At 47.6% G+C, this 22,083-nt stretch overlaps 2 long non-coding RNA genes across 2 annotated transcripts; both read left to right on the top strand.

Annotated features, from left to right (window-relative positions):
* Positions 1 to 2,957: 2,957 nt before the first annotated feature.
* Positions 2,958 to 20,096, top strand: LOC124001818. The gene is made up of 3 exons (XR_006832862.1): positions 2,958 to 3,144; positions 3,436 to 3,470; positions 19,999 to 20,096. It is a non-coding gene; the product is annotated as an uncharacterized LOC124001818 (long non-coding RNA).
* A 219-nt stretch (positions 20,097 to 20,315) lies between these two features.
* On the top strand, positions 20,316 to 22,008 carry LOC124001320. The gene is made up of 5 exons (XR_006832770.1): positions 20,316 to 20,503; positions 20,744 to 20,916; positions 21,053 to 21,168; positions 21,342 to 21,458; positions 21,663 to 22,008. It is a non-coding gene; the product is annotated as an uncharacterized LOC124001320 (long non-coding RNA).
* Positions 22,009 to 22,083: the final 75 nt, after the last annotated feature.

Here is a 22,083-nt window from a genome sequence, read left to right as displayed (position 1 = left end):
TTGTCTCTGATTGGGAACCATATTTAGGCAGCCATCTTCTTTCGGTATTTCGTGGGTTTTTGTCTATGTTATGTTGCACGTTAGCACATTGTTTATATAGCAGTCACGTTTGTTTTAGTGTTCATCCTGAAATCAAGAAGAATGTATTCTAACCACGCTGTAACAGTTTTCTTCCTGGGAAGGAGAGGTGGACCAAAATGCAGCGTGGTTATTTATAAACATCTTTAATTAAAGATGAAAACGTGAACACTATGCAAAATAGGAAAACGTGGAAAAACCGAAACAGTCCTAACTGGTGCAAAACACAGAGACAGGAACAATCACCCACAACATACCTAGAGAATATGGCTACCTAAATATGGTTCCCAATCAGAGACAACGATAAACACCTGCCTCTGATTGAGAACCACTCCAGGCAACCATAGACTTACCTAGAACACTCAACTGAACACAACCCCATAGACTACAAAACCCCTAGACAAACCAAGACACATAAATCACCCATGTCACACCCTGGCCTAACCAACATAATAAAGAAAACGCAGAATACTAAGGCCAGGGCGTGACACACGCTGCGCTTTGGTCCCCTCCATACGACGATCGTGACAGTCACATACACATACTTAGCAGATATTTTTGTGGGTGTAGCAAAAAGCTTGTGTTTCTAGCTCCAACAGTGCAGTATTATCGAACAATACCCACATCTAAAAGTAAAAGAATGGAATGAAGAAATATATAAATATTAGATCAAGCAATGTCAGGGAAGCATTGACTAAAATACAGTAGAATAGAATACATAATATACATATGAGATGAGTAATGAGTATGTTAACATTATATAACATATAAAGTGACTAGTGTTCTATTATAAAAGTGGCCAGTGATTCCAAGTCTATGTACACTACCGGTGCCTTCTTAAAACTTAATTTGTATAATTTCCTTCCTAATGCATTTGAGCCAATCAGTTGTGTTGTGACAAGGCAAGGGGGTGGGAGTATACAGAAGATAGCCCTAAGTCCATATTATGGCAGGAACAGCTCAAGTAAGCAATGAGAAATGACAGTCCATTATTTTAAGACATGAAGGCCAGTCAATATGGAACATTTCAAGAACTTTGAAGGTTTCTTCAAGTGCAGTCACATAAACCATCAAGCGTTATGATGAAACTGGCTCTCATGTGGATCGCCACAGGAATGGTAGACCCAGTTACCTCTGCTGCAGAGGATAAGTTCACTAGAGTTACCAGCCTCAAAAATTGCAGCCCAAATAAATGCTTCACAGAGTTAAAGTAACAGACATCTCAACATCAACTGTTCAGAGGAGACTGTGTGAATCAGGCCTTCATGGTCAAATTGCTGCAAAGAAACCACTACTTAAGGACACCAATAAAAAGAGACTTCCTTGGGCTGAGAAACACGAGCAAGGGACATTAGACTGGTGGAAATGTGTCTTTTGGTCTGGAGTCCAAATTGGAGATTTTTCCTTCCAACCGCCGTGTCTTTGTGAGACGCATGTGTATTTCCCACCGTAATGCATGGAGGAGGTGGTGTTATGATGTGGGGGTGCTTTGCTGGTGACAATGTCTGTGATTTTTTTAGAACTCAAGGCACACTTAACCAGCATGTCTACCACAGCATTCTGCAGCGATTTGCCATCCCATATGTTTTGGGCTTTAAAAAAAAATATTGTGTTATTTTATTTAACTAGGCAAGTCAGTTAAGAACAAATTATTATTTACAATGACAACCTAGGAACAGTGGGCATTACGACAGATTTTTACCTTGTCAGCTCGGGGATTCGATCCCCACCAACCTTTCAGTTACTGGCCCAATGGTCTAACCACTAGGCTACCTACCGCCCCCATGGGACTATCATTTGTTTTTCAACAGGATAATGACCCAACACACCTCCACGCTGTGTAAGGGTTGTTTTCCCCATAAGGAGAGTGATGGAGTGCTGCATCAGATGACCTGGCCTCCAGAATCCCCCTGACCTCAACCAAATTGAGATGGTTTGGGATGAGTCGGACTGCAGAGTGAAGGAATAGCAGCCAGCAAGTGCCCAGCATATGTGGGAACTTCTTCAAGACTGTTGTAAAAGCATTCCAGGTGAAGCTGGTTGAGAAAATTCCCAGAGTGTGCAAATATGTCATCAAGACAAAATGGGGCTATTTGAAGAATTTCAAATATAAAAAATATTTTGATACTTTTTTGGTTATTACATGATTCCATATGTGTTATTTCATAGTTTTGATGTCTTCACTATTATTCTGCAATGTAGAAAATAGTAAAAATAAAGAAAAACCCTTGAATAAGTAGGTGTTCTTAAACTTTTGACCGGTGGTGTAGCTTCCAAAATTGTATATATTTGTTATTACAATGGAGAGTACCAAAATGGCTGTGTGGTGGCTTCAAAACAGCGCCCCTAGTCATCTAGGTGTAATACATATCATTGGTTGCAACCCAAATTGATATTCAGTTGATACTTTGTTTCATTGAAACTTGAGCCTACTGACATAAATTAAATGCGTCTCATTTTCTTAGTGTCAAATGAACTACACCCATACCTACTGTATCTGGAAAAGTATCTGAAGTCAAAACAGGATCAAGAAAATGCTGGTGCTGATCAAGCTGGTTGGATACCTAACAATTATTGACCATGCATGCGGATATCTATATTTTCAAAATGAAATGTATAATAATTGTTCTATCTAGATTGCAAACACAAACTATTTCTCAATGTCCGTCAACAACTTATCAAGGCAAGTATGCATTTTATGGAGTACATTCCACTTGCTTTCCATCTGTGAAATTGAACGCCTCCCCGCAGTTGCTATGACATCGCAGAACGCTCCCCTTGCATTCCCTCTTGCCTCCCCTCTGGTTCCCGGGCAACATGTAACACAAGTTCAGTTGTACACCCAAATCCGGAAAGACCTTTGTCGCTCTCTTGTTCGTGTGCATGGAACCATTCTTTCAGGAACACAACAAGTGCAAGTGCTAAGTTTTATAAACTTAACGGAGTTCAGTTGCAACACCTACAAATACGGACTCTTCCTTTTATAAATAAAAACTACCCTCCGATTAAACTGCAAGTGGAAAACAGAATGAAAAACATTTTTGTAACGCAATTTGAGTAAACTAGGTATGTAACAATCAACTTTTATAATCGTATGCATTATGCATGATAGCTCATCTGTTTAGCTTTGCAAATCCCTTAGAGGTTTGCCTACCATTGGGCCACAATCCTTATGTCATGATAAACGTTTATTGATAGGTCTAATCATATCGTAGGCCCATGAGAATTGGATGCATCATGATTTGCATTTAAATTATATTGCACAATTATGCAGCTTAAATTAAGTTTGTAATGGAATAAGAATTTTAGCACTACACCGCCATTAAACGCTTGAATTATATATTCCCCCTGAAATAGAGATGAAAATGCCAATCACACACCTGTTATAAGAGGTAAGTATTTCTAATTAGATCTTATTTGCACAAAAAACATAAGTCAGTGCCATGAAACAGTATTTGCCCTTTTGTGATTTTCTCTATTTTTGCATATTTTGATACTGAATGGTATCAGATCTTCAACCAAAGCCTATTATAAGAGAAAGGGAACCTGAGTTTACAAATAAAAACAAAATGCATACTTATTTTATTAATTTAATTAACAAAGTTATGCAACACCCAATTCCCCTGTGTAAAGAAATAATTGCTACTTACAATAACTGGTTGTGCCATATTTAGCTGCAATGACTGCAACCAAATGCTTCCTGTAGTTGTTGATCAGTCTCTCACATCACTGTGGATGAATTTTGGCCCACTCTTGCATGCAGAACTATTTTAACTCAGTAAAGTATTCAAGCATAAACTGCTCGTTTCAAGTCCTGACACATATCAATTGGGATTAGGTCAGGAATGTGACTAGGCCATTCCAAAACTTCAAATGTGTTGCTTTTTAACAATTTTCATGTAGACTTGATTGTATGTTTTTGATCATTTGTTGCTGCATGACCCAGCTGCACATCAGCTTCAGCTCACAGTCGAATGGCCTGAAATTCTCCTGTAGAATACTCTGATACAGAGCAGCATGGTTCATTCTAGTAAGGCTAGTCGTCCAGGTCCTGAGGCAGAAAAGCATCCCCAAACCATCGCACTACCACCACCATGCTTAACCGTTGGTATGAGGTTCTTTCTGTGGAATGCAGTGTTTGGTTTTTGCCAGATATAACGGCACCCATCTCTGTTATGCTGGTGAATGAGGACCCAAAAGCGACTTAACGAAAACAGAGTCTTTATTCCAGTATATGACAAAAGAATAATCCTGGAAATATCAAGGAGAAAACAAAACAGGAAAAACGGAAATCCACTCGTAGTAGCGAGGACTGACTGGAGACTCGACCATAGACTGCAGGTTGCTTCGGGAAGGCACCGACCGTAGCAGACTAAGACACCTGCTCACACGCAGCATCTGAAGAAGATAAAACACGACAGGGCGAGACAAGGACACAGAACAGCGAACATCATACAAGGATCCGACAAGGACAGAAGCGGAAAACAGAGGGAGAAATAGTGGCTCTAATCAGAGGGCAAAATAGGGGACAGGTGTGAAAAGAGTAAATGAGGTAGTTTAGGAGAATGAGGAACAGCTGGGAGCAGGAACGGAACGATAGGGAGAGAGAGCGAGAGAGGGAGAGAGGGAGGGGAAGAGAGGGATAGAAAGAGGGAAAGAACCTAATAAGACCAGCAGAGGGAAACGAATAGAAGGGAAGCACAGAGACAAGACATGATAACCAATGACAAAACATGACAGTACCCCCCCACTCACCGAGCGCCTCCTGGCGCACTCGAGGAGGAACCCTGGCGGCAACGGAGGAAATCATCAATCAGCGAACGGTCCAGCACGTCCCGAGATGGAACCCAACTCCTCTCCTCAGGACCGTAACCCTCCCAATCCACTAAGTACTGGTGACCACGTCCCCGAGAACGCATGTCCATGATCTTTCGTACCTTGTAAATAGGTGCGCCCTCGACAAGGACGGGGGGGGGGAGACGAACGGGGGCGCGAAGAAAGGGCTTGACACAGGAGACATGGAAGACAGGGTGGACGCGACGAAGATGTCGCGGAAGAAGCAGTCGCACAGCGACAGGATTGACAACCTGGGAGACACGGAACGGACCAATGAACCGCGGAGTCAACTTGCGAGAAGCTGTCGTAAGGGGAAGGTTACGAGTGGAAAGCCACACTCTCTGGCCGCGACAATACCTAGGACTCTTAATCCTACGTTTATTGGCGGCTCTCACAGTCTGCGCCCTGTAACGGCAAAGTGCAGACCTCACCCTCCTCCAGGTGCGCTCACAACGTTGGACAAACGCCTGAGCGGAGGGAACGCTGGACTCGGCGAGCTGGGACGAGAACAGAGGAGGCTGGTACCCCAGACTACTCTGAAACGGAGATAGCCCGGTAGCAGACGAAGGAAGCGAGTTGTGAGCGTATTCTGCCCAGGGGAGCTGTTCTGCCCAAGACGCAGGGTTTCTAAAAGAAAGGCTGCGTAATATGCGACCAATCGTCTGATTGGCCCTTTCTGCTTGACCGTTAGACTGGGGATGAAAACCGGAAGAGAGACTGACAGAAGCACCAATCAAACGACAGAACTCCCTCCAAAACTGTGACGTGAATTGCGGACCTCTGTCTGAAACGGCGTCTAACGGGAGGCCATGAATTCTGAACACATTCTCAATGATGATTTGTGCCGTCTCCTTAGCGGAAGGAAGCTTAGCGAGGGGAATGAAATGTGCCGCCTTAGAGAACCTATCGACAACCGTAAGAATCACAGTCTTCCCCGCAAACGAAGGCAGACCGGTAATGAAGTCTAAGGCGATGTGAGACCATGGTCGAGAAGGAATGGGAAGCGGTCTGAGACGACCGGCAGGAGGAGAGTTACCTGACTTAGTCTGCGCGCAGTCCGAACAAGCAGCCACGAAACGGCGCGTGTCACGCTCCTGAGTAGGCCACCAAAACCGCTGGCGAATAGAAGCAAGTGTACCCCGAACGCCGGGGTGGCCAGCTAACTTGGCAGAGTGAGCCCACTGAAGAACAGCCAGACGAGTAGAAACAGGAACGAAAAGAAGGTTACTAGGACAAGCGCGCGGCGACGCAGTGTGAGTGAGTGCTTGCTTAACCTGTCTCTCAATTCCCCAGACAGTCAACCCGACAACACGCCCATCAGGAAGAATCCCCTCGGGATCGGTAGAAGCCACAGAAGAACTAAAGAGACGGGATAAGGCATCAGGCTTGGTGTTCTTATTACCCGGGCGATAAGAAATCACGAACTCGAAACGAGCGAAAAACAACGCCCAACGAGCTTGACGTGCATTAAGTCGTTTGGCAGAACGGATGTACTCAAGGTTCTTATGGTCAGTCCAAACGACAAAAGGAACGGTCGCCCCCTCCAACCACTGTCGCCATTCGCCTAGGGCTAAGCGGATGGCGAGCAGTTCGCGGTTACCCACATCATAGTTGCGTTCCGATGGCGACAGGCGATGAGAAAAATAAGCGCAAGGATGGACCTTATCGTCAGACTGGAAGCGCTGGGATAGAATGGCTCCCACGCCCACCTCTGAAGCGTCAACCTCGACAATGAATTGTTTAGTGACATCAGGAGTAACAAGGATAGGAGCGGATGTAAAACGCTTCTTGAGGAGATCAAAAGCTCCCTGGGCGGAACCGGACCACTTAAAGCACGTCTTGACAGAAGTAAGAGCTGTGAGAGGGGCAGCAACTTGACCGAAATTACGAATGAAACGCCGATAGAAATTAGCGAAACCTAGAAAGCGCTGCAACTCGACACGTGACCTTGGAACGGGCCAATCACTGACAGCCTGGACCTTAGCGGGATCCATCTGAATGCCTTCAGCGGAAATAACAGAACCGAGAAATGTGACAGAGGAGACATGAAAGGCGCACTTCTCAGCCTTCACGTAGAGACAATTCTCTAAAAGGCGTTGGAGTACACGTCGAACGTGCTGAACATGAATCTCGAGTGACGGTGAAAAAATCAGGATATCGTCAAGGTAGACAAAAACAAAGATGTTCAGCATGTCTCTCAGTACATCATTAACTAATGCCTGAAAAACAGCTGGAGCATTAGCGAGACCGAACGGCAGAACCCGGTACTCAAAATGCCCTAACGGAGTGTTAAACGCCGTTTTCCACTCGTCCCCCTCTCTGATGCGCACGAGATGGTAAGCGTTACGAAGGTCCAACTTAGTAAAGAACCTGGCTCCCTGCAGAATCTCGAAGGCTGACGACATAAGGGGAAGCGGATAACGATTCTTAACCGTTATGTCATTCAGCCCTCGATAATCCACGCAGGGGCGCAGAGTACCGTCCTTCTTCTTAACAAAAAAACCCCGCTCCGGCGGGAGAGGAAGAAGGCACAACGGTGCCGGCGTCGAGAGAAACAGACAAATAATCCTCGAGAGCCTTACGTTCGGGAGCCGACAGAGAGTATAGTCTACCCCGAGGGGGAGTGGTCCCCGGAAGGAGATCAATACTACAATCATACGACCGGTGAGGAGGAAGGGAGTTGGCTCTGGACCGACTGAAGACCGTGCGCAGATCATGATATTCCTCCGGCACTCCTGTCAAATCACCAGGTTCCTCCTGAGAAGAGGGGACAGAAGAAACAGGAGGGATAGCAGACATTAAACACTTCACATGACAAGAAACGTTCCAGGATAGGATAGAATTACTAGACCAATTAATAGAAGGATTATGACATACTAGCCAGGGATGACCCAAAACAACAGGTGTAAAAGGTGAACGAAAAATCAAAAAGGAAATGGTCTCACTGTGGTTACCAGATACTGTGAGGGTTAAAGGTAGTGTCTCATATCTGATACTGGGGAGAAGACTACCATCTAAGGCGAACATGGGCGTGGGCTTCCCTAACTGTCTGAGAGGAATGTCATGTTTCCGAGCCCATGCTTCGTCCATAAAACAACCCTCAGCCCCAGAGTCTATCAAGGCACTGCATGAAGCAGCCGAACCGGTCCAGCGTAGATGGACCGACATAGTAGTACAGGATCTTGATGGAGAGACCTGAGTAGTAGCGCTCACCAGTAGCCCTCCGCTTACTGATGAGCTCTGGCTTTTACTGGACATGAATTGACAAAATGTCCAGCAGAACCGCAATAGAGGCAAAGGCGGTTGGTGATCCTCCGTTCCCTCTCCTTAGTCGAGATGCGAATACCTCCCAGCTGCATGGGCTCAGTCTCTGAGCCGGAGGAAGGAGATGGTTGCGATGCGGAGAGGGGGAACACCGTTAACGCGAGCTCTCTTCCACGAGCTCGGTGACGAAGATCTACCCGTCGTTCTATGCGGATGGCGAGTGCAATCAAGGAGTCCACACTGGAAGGAACCTCCCGGGAGAGAATCTCATCCTTAACCTCAGCGTGGAGTCCCTTCAGAAAACGAGCGAGCAACGCCGGCTCGTTCCAGTCACTAGAGGCAGCAAGAGTGCGAAACTCTATAGAGTAATCCGTTATGGATCGATCACCTTGACATAGGGAAGCCAGGGCCCTAGAAGCCTCCCTACCAAAAACTGAACGATCAAAAACCCGTATCATCTCCTCTTTAAAGTTCAGATAATTGTTAGAACACTCAGCCCTTGCCTCCCAGATAGCTGTGCCCCACTCTCGAGCCCGACCAGTAAGGAGTGAAATGACGTAAGCAATCCGAGCTCTCTCTCTGAGTATGTGTTGGGTTGGAGAGAGAACACAATATCACACTGGGTGAGAAAGGAGCGGCACTCAGTGGGCTGCCCAGAATAACATGGTGGGTTATTAACCCTAGGTTCCGGAGACTCGGAAGACCAGGAAGTAGCTGGTGGCACGAGACGAAGACTCTGAAACTGTCCTGAGAGGTCGGAAACCTGAGCGGCCAGGGTCTCAACGGCATGACGAGCAGCAGACAATTCCTGCTCGTGTCTGCCGAGCATTGCTCCCTGGATCTCGACGGCAGTGTTACGAGAATCCGTAGTCGCTGGGTCCATTCTTGGTCGGATCCTTCTGTTATGCTGGTGAATGAGGACCCAAAAGCGACTTAACGAAAACAGAGTCTTTATTCCAGTATATGACAAAAGAATAATCCTGGAAATATCAAGGAGAAAACAAAACAGGAAAAACTGAAATCCACTCGTAGTAGCGAGGACTGACTGGAGACTCGACCATAGACTGCAGGTTGCTTCGGGAAGGCACCGACCGTAGCAGACTAAGACACCTGCTCACACGCAGCATCTGAAGAAGATAAAACACGACAGGGCGAGACAAGGACACAGAACAGCGAACATCATACAAGGATCCGACAAGGACAGAAGCGGAAAACAGAGGGAGAAATAGTGGCTCTAATCAGAGGGCAAAATAGGGGACAGGTGTGAAAAGAGTAAATGAGTGAGTTTAGGAGAATGAGGAACAGCTGGGAGCAGGAACGGAACGATAGGGAGAGAGAGCGAGAGAGAGGAGAGGGGAGGGGAAGAGAGGGATAGAAAGAGGGAAAGAACCTAATAAGACCAGCAGAGGGAAACGAACAGAAGGAAAGCACAGAGACAAGACATGATAACCAATGACAAAACATGACAGTACCCCCCACTCACCGAGCGCCTCCTGGCGCACTCGAGGAGGAACCTGGCGGCAACGGAGGAAATCATCAATCAGCGAACGGTCCAGCACGTCCCGAGATGGAACCCAACTCCTCTCCTCAGGACCGTAACCCTCCCAATCCACTAAGTACTGGTGACCACGTCCCCGAGAACGCATGTCCATGATCTTTCGTACCTTGTAAATAGGTGCGCCCTCGACAAGGACGGGGGGGGAGACGAACGGGGGCGCGAAGAAAGGGCTTGACACAGGAGACATGGAAGACAGGGTGGACGCGACGAAGATGTCGCGGAAGAAGCAGTCGCACAGCGACAGGATTGACAACCTGGGAGACACGGAACGGACCAATGAACCGCGGAGTCAACTTACGAGAAGCTGTCGTAAGGGGAAGGTTACGAGTGGAAAGCCACACTCTCTGGCCGCGACAATACCTAGGACTCTTAATCCTACGTTTATTGGCGGCTCTCACAGTCTGCGCCCTGTAACGGCAAAGTGCAGACCTCACCCTCCTCCAGGTGCGCTCACAACGTTGGACAAACGCTTGAGCGGAGGGAACGCTGGACTCGGCAAGCTGGGACGAGAACAGAGGAGGCTGGTACCCCAGACTACTCTGAAACGGAGATAGCCCGGTAGCAGACGAAGGAAGCGAGTTGTGAGCGTATTCTGCCCAGGGGAGCTGTTCTGCCCAAGACGCAGGGTTTCTAAAAGAAAGGCTGCGTAATATGCGACCAATCGTCTGATTGGCCCTTTCTGCTTGACCGTTAGACTGGGGATGAAAACCGGAAGAGAGACTGACGGAAGCACCAATCAAACGACAGAACTCCCTCCAAAACTGTGACGTGAATTGCGGACCTCTGTCTGAAACGGCGTCTAACGGGAGGCCATGAATTCTGAACACATTCTCAATGATGATTTGTGCCGTCTCCTTAGCGGAAGGAAGCTTAGCGAGGGGAATGAAATGTGCCGCCTTAGAGAACCTATCGACAACCGTAAGAATCACAGTCTTCCCCGCAGACGAAGGCAGACCGGTAATGAAGTCTAAGGCGATGTGAGACCATGGTCGAGAAGGAATGGGAAGCGGTCTGAGACGACCGGCAGGAGGAGAGTTACCTGACTTAGTCTGCGCGCAGTCCGAACAAGCAGCCACGAAACGGCGCGTGTCACGCTCCTGAGTAGGCCACCAAAACCGCTGGCGAATAGAAGCAAGTGTACCCCGAACGCCGGGGTGGCCAGCTAACTTGGCAGAGTGAGCCCACTGAAGAACAGCCAGACGAGTAGAAACAGGAACGAAAAGAAGGTTACTAGGACAAGCGCGCGGCGACGCAGTGTGAGTGAGTGCTTGCTTAACCTGTCTCTCAATTCCCCAGACAGTCAACCCGACAACACGCCCATCAGGAAGAATCCCCTCGGGATCGGTAGAAGCCACAGAAGAACTAAAGAGACGGGATAAGGCATCAGGCTTGGTGTTCTTATTACCCGGGCGATAAGAAATCACGAACTCGAAACGAGCGAAAAACAACGCCCAACGAGCTTGACGTGCATTAAGTCGTTTGGCAGAACGGATGTACTCAAGGTTCTTATGGTCAGTCCAAACGACAAAAGGAACGGTCGCCCCCTCCAACCACTGTCGCCATTCGCCTAGGGCTAAGCGGATGGCGAGCAGTTCGCGGTTACCCACATCATAGTTGCGTTCCGATGGCGACAGGCGATGAGAAAAATAAGCGCAAGGATGGACCTTATCGTCAGACTGGAAGCGCTGGGATAGAATGGCTCCCACGCCCACCTCTGAAGCGTCAACCTCGACAATGAATTGTTTAGTGACATCAGGAGTAACAAGGATAGGAGCGGATGTAAAACGCTTCTTGAGGAGATCAAAAGCTCCCTGGGCGGAACCGGACCACTTAAAGCACGTCTTGACAGAAGTAAGAGCTGTGAGAGGGGCAGCAACTTGACCGAAATTACGAATGAAACGCCGATAGAAATTAGCGAAACCTAGAAAGCGCTGCAACTCGACACGTGACCTTGGAACGGGCCAATCACTGACAGCCTGGACCTTAGCGGGATCCATCTGAATGCCTTCAGCGGAAATAACAGAACCGAGAAATGTGACAGAGGAGACATGAAAGGCGCACTTCTCAGCCTTCACGTAGAGACAATTCTCTAAAAGGCGTTGGAGTACACGTCGAACGTGCTGAACATGAATCTCGAGTGACGGTGAAAAAATCAGGATATCGTCAAGGTAGACAAAAACAAAGATGTTCAGCATGTCTCTCAGTACATCATTAACTAATGCCTGAAAAACAGCTGGAGCATTAGCGAGACCAAACGGCAGAACCCGGTACTCAAAATGCCCTAACGGAGTGTTAAACGCCGTTTTCCACTCGTCCCCCTCTCTGATGCGCACGAGATGGTAAGCGTTACGAAGGTCCAACTTAGTAAAGAACCTGGCTCCCTGCAGAATCTCGAAGGCTGACGACATAAGGGGAAGCGGATAACGATTCTTAACCGTTATGTCATTCAGCCCTCGATAATCCACGCAGGGGCGCAGAGTACCGTCCTTCTTCTTAACAAAAAAACCCCGCTCCGGCGGGAGAGGAAGAAGGCACAACGGTGCCGGCGTCGAGAGAAACAGACAAATAATCCTCGAGAGCCTTACGTTCGGGAGCCGACAGAGAGTATAGTCTACCCCGAGGGGGAGTGGTCCCCGGAAGGAGATCAATACTACAATCATACGACCGGTGAGGAGGAAGGGAGTTGGCTCTGGACCGACTGAAGACCGTGCGCAGATCATGATATTCCTCCGGCACTCCTGTCAAATCACCAGGTTCCTCCTGAGAAGAGGGGACAGAAGAAACAGGAGGGATAGCAGACATTAAACACTTCACATGACAAGAAACGTTCCAGGATAGGATAGAATTACTAGACCAATTAATAGAAGGATTATGACATACTAGCCAGGGATGACCCAAAACAACAGGTGTAAAAGGTGAACGAAAAATCAAAAAGGAAATGGTCTCACTGTGGTTACCAGATACTGTGAGGGTTAAAGGTAGTGTCTCATATCTGATACTGGGGAGAAGACTACCATCTAAGGCGAACATGGGCGTGGGCTTCCCTAACTGTCTGAGAGGAATGTCATGTTTCCGAGCCCATGCTTCGTCCATAAAACAACCCTCAGCCCCAGAGTCTATCAAGGCACTGCATGAAGCAGCCGAACCGGTCCAGCGTAGATGGACCGACATAGTAGTACAGGATCTTGATGGAGAGACCTGAGTAGTAGCGCTCACCAGTAGCCCTCCGCTTACTGATGAGCTCTGGCTTTTACTGGACATGAATTGACAAAATGTCCAGCAGAACCGCAATAGAGGCAAAGGCGGTTGGTGATCCTCCGTTCCCTCTCCTTAGTCGAGATGCGAATACCTCCCAGCTGCATGGGCTCAGTCTCTGAGCCGGAGGAAGGAGATGGTTGCGATGCGGAGAGGGGAACACCGTTAACGCGAGCTCTCTTCCACGAGCTCGGTGACGAAGATCTACCCGTCGTTCTATGCGGATGGCGAGTGCAATCAAGGAGTCCACACTGGAAGGAACCTCCCGGGAGAGAATCTCATCCTTAACCTCAGCGTGGAGTCCCTTCAGAAAACGAGCGAGCAACGCCGGCTCGTTCCAGTCACTAGAGGCAGCAAGAGTGCGAAACTCTATAGAGTAATCCGTTATGGATCGATCACCTTGACATAGGGAAGCCAGGGCCCTAGAAGCCTCCCTACCAAAAACTGAACGATCAAAAACCCGTATCATCTCCTCTTTAAAGTTCAGATAATTGTTAGAACACTCAGCCCTTGCCTCCCAGATAGCTGTGCCCCACTCTCGAGCCCGACCAGTAAGGAGTGAAATGACGTAAGCAATCCGAGCTCTCTCTCTTGAGTATGTGTTGGGTTGGAGAGAGAACACAATATCACACTGGGTGAGAAAGGAGCGGCACTCAGTGGGCTGCCCAGAATAACATGGTGGGTTATTAACCCTAGGTTCCGGAGACTCGGAAGACCAGGAAGTAGCTGGTGGCACGAGACGAAGACTCTGAAACTGTCCTGAGAGGTCGGAAACCTGAGCGGCCAGGGTCTCAACGGCATGACGAGCAGCAGACAATTCCTGCTCGTGTCTGCCGAGCATTGCTCCCTGGATCTCGACGGCAGTGTTACGAGAATCCGTAGTCGCTGGGTCCATTCTTGGTCGGATCCTTCTGTTATGCTGGTGAATGAGGACCCAAAAGCGACTTAACGAAAACAGAGTCTTTATTCCAGTATATGACAAAAGAATAATCCTGGAAATATCAAGGAGAAAACAAAACAGGAAAAACTGAAATCCACTCGTAGTAGCGAGGACTGACTGGAGACTCGACCATAGACTGCAGGTTGCTTCGGGAAGGCACCGACCGTAGCAGACTAAGACACCTGCTCACACGCAGCATCTGAAGAAGATAAAACACGACAGGGCGAGACAAGGACACAGAACAGCGAACATCATACAAGGATCCGACAAGGACAGAAGCGGAAAACAGAGGGAGAAATAGTGGCTCTAATCAGAGGGCAAAATAGGGGACAGGTGTGAAAAGAGTAAATGAGGTAGTTTAGGAGAATGAGGAACAGCTGGGAGCAGGAACGGAACGATAGGGAGAGAGAGCGAGAGAGGGAGAGAGGGAGGGGAAGAGAGGGATAGAAAGAGGGAAAGAACCTAATAAGACCAGCAGAGGGAAACGAATAGAAGGGAAGCACAGAGACAAGACATGATAACCAATGACAAAACATGACAGTACCCCCCCACTCACCGAGCGCCTCCTGGCGCACTCGAGGAGGAACCCTGGCGGCAACGGAGGAAATCATCAATCAGCGAACGGTCCAGCACGTCCCGAGATGGAACCCAACTCCTCTCCTCAGGACCGTAACCCTCCCAATCCACTAAGTACTGGTGACCACGTCCCCGAGAACGCATGTCCATGATCTTTCGTACCTTGTAAATAGGTGCGCCCTCGACAAGGACGGGGGGAGACGAACGGGGGCGCGAAGAAAGGGCTTGACACAGGAGACATGGAAGACAGGGTGGACGCGACGAAGATGTCGCGGAAGAAGCAGTCGCACAGCGACAGGATTGACAACCTGGGAGACACGGAACGGACCAATGAACCGCGGAGTCAACTTGCGAGAAGCTGTCGTAAGGGGAAGGTTACGAGTGGAAAGCCACACTCTCTGGCCGCGACAATACCTAGGACTCTTAATCCTACGTTTATTGGCGGCTCTCACAGTCTGCGCCCTGTAACGGCAAAGTGCAGACCTCACCCTCCTCCAGGTGCGCTCACAACGTTGGACAAACGCCTGAGCGGAGGGAACGCTGGACTCGGCGAGCTGGGACGAGAACAGAGGAGGCTGGTACCCCAGACTACTCTGAAACGGAGATAGCCCGGTAGCAGACGAAGGAAGCGAGTTGTGAGCGTATTCTGCCCAGGGGAGCTGTTCTGCCCAAGACGCAGGGTTTCTAAAAGAAAGGCTGCGTAATATGCGACCAATCGTCTGATTGGCCCTTTCTGCTTGACCGTTAGACTGGGGATGAAAACCGGAAGAGAGACTGACAGAAGCACCAATCAAACGACAGAACTCCCTCCAAAACTGTGACGTGAATTGCGGACCTCTGTCTGAAACGGCGTCTAACGGGAGGCCATGAATTCTGAACACATTCTCAATGATGATTTGTGCCGTCTCCTTAGCGGAAGGAAGCTTAGCGAGGGGAATGAAATGTGCCGCCTTAGAGAACCTATCGACAACCGTAAGAATCACAGTCTTCCCCGCAAACGAAGGCAGACCGGTAATGAAGTCTAAGGCGATGTGAGACCATGGTCGAGAAGGAATGGGAAGCGGTCTGAGACGACCGGCAGGAGGAGAGTTACCTGACTTAGTCTGCGCGCAGTCCGAACAAGCAGCCACGAAACAGCGCGTGTCACGCTCCTGAGTAGGCCACCAAAACCGCTGGCGAATAGAAGCAAGTGTACCCCGAACGCCGGGGTGGCCAGCTAACTTGGCAGAGTGAGCCCACTGAAGAACAGCCAGACGAGTAGAAACAGGAACGAAAAGAAGGTTACTAGGACAAGCGCGGCGACGCAGTGTGAGTGAGTGCTTGCTTAACCTGTCTCTCAATTCCCCAGACAGTCAACCCGACAACACGCCCATCAGGAAGAATCCCCTCGGGATCGGTAGAAGCCACAGAAGAACTAAAGAGACGGGATAAGGCATCAGGCTTGGTGTTCTTATTACCCGGGCGATAAGAAATCACGAACTCGAAACGAGCGAAAAACAACGCCCAACGAGCTTGACGTGCATTAAGTCGTTTGGCAGAACGGATGTACTCAAGGTTCTTATGGTCAGTCCAAACGACAAAAGGAACGGTCGCCCCCTCCAACCACTGTCGCCATTCGCCTAGGGCTAAGCGGATGGCGAGCAGTTCGCGGTTACCCACATCATAGTTGCGTTCCGATGGCGACAGGCGATGAGAAAAATAAGCGCAAGGATGGACCTTATCGTCAGACTGGAAGCGCTGGGATAGAATGGCTCCCACGCCCACCTCTGAAGCGTCAACCTCGACAATGAATTGTTTAGTGACATCAGGAGTAACAAGGATAGGAGCGGATGTAAAACGCTTCTTGAGGAGATCAAAAGCTCCCTGGGCGGAACCGGACCACTTAAAGCACGTCTTGACAGAAGTAAGAGCTGTGAGAGGGGCAGCAACTTGACCGAAATTACGAATGAAACGCCGATAGAAATTAGCGAAACCTAGAAAGCGCTGCAACTCGACACGTGACCTTGGAACGGGCCAATCACTGACAGCCTGGACCTTAGCGGGATCCATCTGAATGCCTTCAGCGGAAATAACAGAACCGAGAAATGTGACAGAGGAGACATGAAAGGCGCACTTCTCAGCCTTCACGTAGAGACAATTCTCTAAAAGGCGTTGGAGTACACGTCGAACGTGCTGAACATGAATCTCGAGTGACGGTGAAAAAATCAGGATATCGTCAAGGTAGACAAAAACAAAGATGTTCAGCATGTCTCTCAGTACATCATTAACTAATGCCTGAAAAACAGCTGGAGCATTAGCGAGACCGAACGGCAGAACCCGGTACTCAAAATGCCCTAACGGAGTGTTAAACGCCGTTTTCCACTCGTCCCCCTCTCTGATGCGCACGAGATGGTAAGCGTTACGAAGGTCCAACTTAGTAAAGAACCTGGCTCCCTGCAGAATCTCGAAGGCTGACGACATAAGGGGAAGCGGATAACGATTCTTAACCGTTATGTCATTCAGCCCTCGATAATCCACGCAGGGGCGCAGAGTACCGTCCTTCTTCTTAACAAAAAAACCCCCGCTCCGGCGGGAGAGGAAGAAGGCACAACGGTGCCGGCGTCGAGAGAAACAGACAAATAATCCTCGAGAGCCTTACGTTCGGGAGCCGACAGAGAGTATAGTCTACCCCGAGGGGGAGTGGTCCCCGGAAGGAGATCAATACTACAATCATACGACCGGTGAGGAGGAAGGGAGTTGGCTCTGGACCGACTGAAGACCGTGCGCAGATCATGATATTCCTCCGGCACTCCTGTCAAATCACCAGGTTCCTCCTGAGAAGAGGGGACAGAAGAAACAGGAGGGATAGCAGACATTAAACACTTCACATGACAAGAAACGTTCCAGGATAGGATAGAATTACTAGACCAATTAATAGAAGGATTATGACATACTAGCCAGGGATGACCCAAAACAACAGGTGTAAAAGGTGAACGAAAAATCAAAAAGGAAATGGTCTCACTGTGGTTACCAGATACTGTGAGGGTTAAAGGTAGTGTCTCATATCTGATACTGGGGAGAAGACTACCATCTAAGGCGAACATGGGCGTGGGCTTCCCTAACTGTCTGAGAGGAATGTCATGTTTCCGAGCCCATGCTTCGTCCATAAAACAACCCTCAGCCCCAGAGTCTATCAAGGCACTGCATGAAGCAGCCGAACCGGTCCAGCGTAGATGGACCGACATAGTAGTACAGGATCTTGATGGAGAGACCTGAGTAGTAGCGCTCACCAGTAGCCCTCCGCTTACTGATGAGCTCTGGCTTTTACTGGACATGAATTGACAAAATGTCCAGCAGAACCGCAATAGAGGCAAAGGCGGTTGGTGATCCTCCGTTCCCTCTCCTTAGTCGAGATGCGAATACCTCCCAGCTGCATGGGCTCAGTCTCTGAGCCGGAGGAAGGAGATGGTTGCGATGCGGAGAGGGGGAACACCGTTAACGCGAGCTCTCTTCCACGAGCTCGGTGACGAAGATCTACCCGTCGTTCTATGCGGATGGCGAGTGCAATCAAGAGTCCACACTGGAAGGAACCTCCCGGGAGAGAATCTCATCCTTAACCTCAGCGTGGAGTCCCTTCAGAAAACGAGCGAGCAACGCCGGCTCGTTCCAGTCACTAGAGGCAGCAAGAGTGCGAAACTCTATAGAGTAATCCGTTATGGATCGATCACCTTGACATAGGGAAGCCAGGGCCCTAGAAGCCTCCCTACCAAAAACTGAACGATCAAAAACCCGTATCATCTCCTCTTTAAAGTTCAGATAATTGTTAGAACACTCAGCCCTTGCCTCCCAGATAGCTGTGCCCCACTCTCGAGCCCGACCAGTAAGGAGTGAAATGACGTAAGCAATCCGAGCTCTCTCTCTTGAGTATGTGTTGGGTTGGAGAGAGAACACAATATCACACTGGGTGAGAAAGGAGCGGCACTCAGTGGGCTGCCCAGAATAACATGGTGGGTTATTAACCCTAGGTTCCGGAGACTCGGAAGACCAGGAAGTAGCTGGTGGCACGAGACGAAGACTCTGAAACTGTCCTGAGAGGTCGGAAACCTGAGCGGCCAGGGTCTCAACGGCATGACGAGCAGCAGACAATTCCTGCTCGTGTCTGCCGAGCATTGCTCCCTGGATCTCGACGGCAGTGTTACGAGAATCCGTAGTCGCTGGGTCCATTCTTGGTCGGATCCTTCTGTTATGCTGGTGAATGAGGACCCAAAAGCGACTTAACGAAAACAGAGTCTTTATTCCAGTATATGACAAAAGAATAATCCTGGAAATATCAAGGAGAAAACAAAACAGGAAAAACTGAAATCCACTCGTAGTAGCGAGGACTGACTGGAGACTCGACCATAGACTGCAGGTTGCTTCGGGAAGGCACCGACCGTAGCAGACTAAGACACCTGCTCACACGCAGCATCTGAAGAAGATAAAACACGACAGGGCGAGACAAGGACACAGAACAGCGAACATCATACAAGGATCCGACAAGGACAGAAGCGGAAAACAGAGGGAGAAATAGTGGCTCTAATCAGAGGGCAAAATAGGGGACAGGTGTGAAAAGAGTAAATGAGGTAGTTTAGGAGAATGAGGAACAGCTGGGAGCAGGAACGGAACGATAGGGAGAGAGAGCGAGAGAGTGAGAGAGGGAGGGGAAGAGAGGGATAGAAAGAGGGAAAGAACCTAATAAGACCAGCAGAGGGAAACGAATAGAAGGGAAGCACAGAGACAAGACATGATAACCAATGACAAAACATGACAATCTCATCCAAAAAGTTGATTAAGGTTTCCAAAAAGCACCTGGAAGCACCTGGATGATCATCAAGACTCCTGGAAGAATGTTATGGACAGATGAGTCAAAAGTATACCTTTTTGGATGAGATGGGTCCCATTATGCCTGGCAAAGTCCAGACCTGCTGTAATCCCAATTGAGATGTGGCAAGAGTTGAAACAGCAGTTCATGTGTGAAAACTCACACATCGCTAAGATAAAGCACTTCTGCATGGAAGAGTGGGCCAAAATTCCTTCACAGCGATGTGAGAGACTGATCAACAACTACAGGAAGCATTTGGTTAAAGTAATTTCAGCTAAAGTTGGCACAACCAGTTATTGAGTGTAAGGGGGCCATTACTTTTTTTTACACACAGGGGCATTGGGTGTTGCATAACTTTGTTTATGAGATAAATGAAATAAGTATGTCATTTTTGTGTTATTTGTTCACTCAGTCTCCATTTGTCTAAAATTAGGTTTTGGTTGAAGATCTGATTACATTCAGTATCAAAAATATGCAAAACTAGAGAAAATTAGAAAGGGGGCAAATATTTGTTCACAGCACTGTACATTTGATGTGCATAATTCTTATGGCCAGTGATGGTGAAATGCAGTGGGATCATAAAGCATAAATAAAAGATTTAAAGTATTAATTACACAGCTAATTTAACTCATTTCCCATGTATGCCGCTAGCAGAGTCCTGGAGACAGGAATGAACTCATTACAGAGATGAAGTGGATTGTCAGCTGGCACAGAAACAGCAGGAATTCAAAGCCCTTGCACAGAGGAGGGCAGGGCTATAGCTGAAACAGTAGGCGGTGAGTTACACCACTCACCATGAGTGAAGGAATTTCAATAGCACGGACAGGTGAAATTATACAGATATTGTATAGGTTTAAAATAGAACCTAAAATAGAAAGAGAGCCAAATCCTTATCAGCAATATATACAGTAGTAACCTGCTTATGTGTACATGATCTCTTGAATTTTCCCCCTAGGTTTATGATCTCAACAGTGCTGGCGGGCCCTGAAGAAGTACCAGGCAGCGAGGAAGCGAGGAAATGATCTGAAACAGAAAGAGGAGCTCACTGAAAATCTGGAGAGACATTGGACATATCATTCTCACCTGAAATCTTGGACCCTCTTTACCTGACATATTTCCCCCCAACCCCTACAGGCAGCAGTATTTAAAGGATAAGGTGACCAAGCACAAAATGTATGAAGACTACATGATGAACATTTTAGATTTCCTCCCAGAGACTAAGTTGTTTGACCTTTAGTTGAATCAATTATACCTGGATCTGGAAATCTAATGTTTGGCAGAAATATTGAGACATTTGAGTGCTCTTTCCAATTAATTAACAAAGTATACAGTGTATGTTGTGAGTGAGGTACAATACAATACGTATGTTTGTTTCCTTATCTGACTGTGAATGTAGATCACCTGGAGTAAGGGGCAGACTCCCTGGTGATGACCATCATCCATTGCCTTGAGACCCTGTCCCTCACCCATCATGATCTGGTGGAGCACCTGGGACAGCTGGTGGAGGAGCTGGAGAAGGGCCAGCACAGCCTGGACAGTCTGAAGCAGGAGCACAACACCAACAAGCTGGTCAGACATACAAATACATGCTTAGAAATGCATGTACATTGTGCTCTATATGTGTTAATGATAAACCGTTTTGTTTTGGTTCATGAATTGTCTGGGGCCAGGTTAGACTGTGTTGTCTTCTTTCCCTCTGAGGCAGATGAGATGAGGAACAGGGAGCTGTCTGAACTGTTTACCCAGTGGGATAGAGCCAAGGAGAAAAACAAACAGACTGAGATTAACCTGATGATGCACCAAGGCCAGTCCCGAGACCAGGTCTGAGCACCACCACCATTTACATTTACATTTACATTTAAGTCATTTAGCAGACGCTCTTATCCAGAGCGACTTACAAATTGGTGCATTCACCTTATGACATCCATTTGACATTAACCCAATAGTAACCAATAATAATGTCACAATAACCTCCACTACACCTCTCTTGTCAGGTTGAGGAAGTGGGTAGCATGCTTATAGCTGTGAAAAACCTTGCAGAACAGTGTTACTTACACCACTATGGGCCTCTGGAAGAAATGGACATGCTGACAATGATGTATATGGTAAAGGTAATGTCCAATTGCATTGTTATGTATTAGTAATTACCTTGACCGAGATCCCATTTGTTCTCATTTATAAAGTATACTTTATTTAGAATGTATTATTATCCATGGTTTCTTCCAAAATAAAGATTTTGTATAGTTTAATCATATTATATTTCCCAAAGCAAGATTGCAACTAACAATTTATTTGATTACTTACCATATTTACAGGAATACATTCAGGAGAGGGCAGACAGAGAAGAGAGCAACATGACTGATAGACGAGTGCCAGAGTACAGAGGATCACTGAAAAACATTAACAGTAAAACACAACTAAAAAGTTACTTTACATTTGTATTTAAGGTTGTTGTAATACTGTTATAATAGTATAGTTTGTGGTGATAAGTTGCTGATGAAGGAAATTGTTGGGGTTATACCATGCAGTTGTACATGCATTACTCATATACCCTAATCAAAGATTGATGTTCAAAAATTGTTAGGATGAATTCCAATGTTCATTAGTTTGCTTTATTCATTAAAAAAAGATATTACAAAATGTTCATCTGACAAAATGTATTTGAACCGGTCTCTTTGAAATGAATAAAAACAGATAAATATGAATTGTGGTTGCTGTTTTAAAAATTAAGACTAC

This window comes from Oncorhynchus gorbuscha, linkage group LG17 (genome assembly GCF_021184085.1).
Source record: "Oncorhynchus gorbuscha isolate QuinsamMale2020 ecotype Even-year linkage group LG17, OgorEven_v1.0, whole genome shotgun sequence".
In the NCBI taxonomy this organism is placed as follows: Eukaryota; Metazoa; Chordata; class Actinopteri; order Salmoniformes; family Salmonidae; genus Oncorhynchus; species Oncorhynchus gorbuscha.
This window is presented reverse-complemented; position numbering and strand designations above follow the sequence as displayed.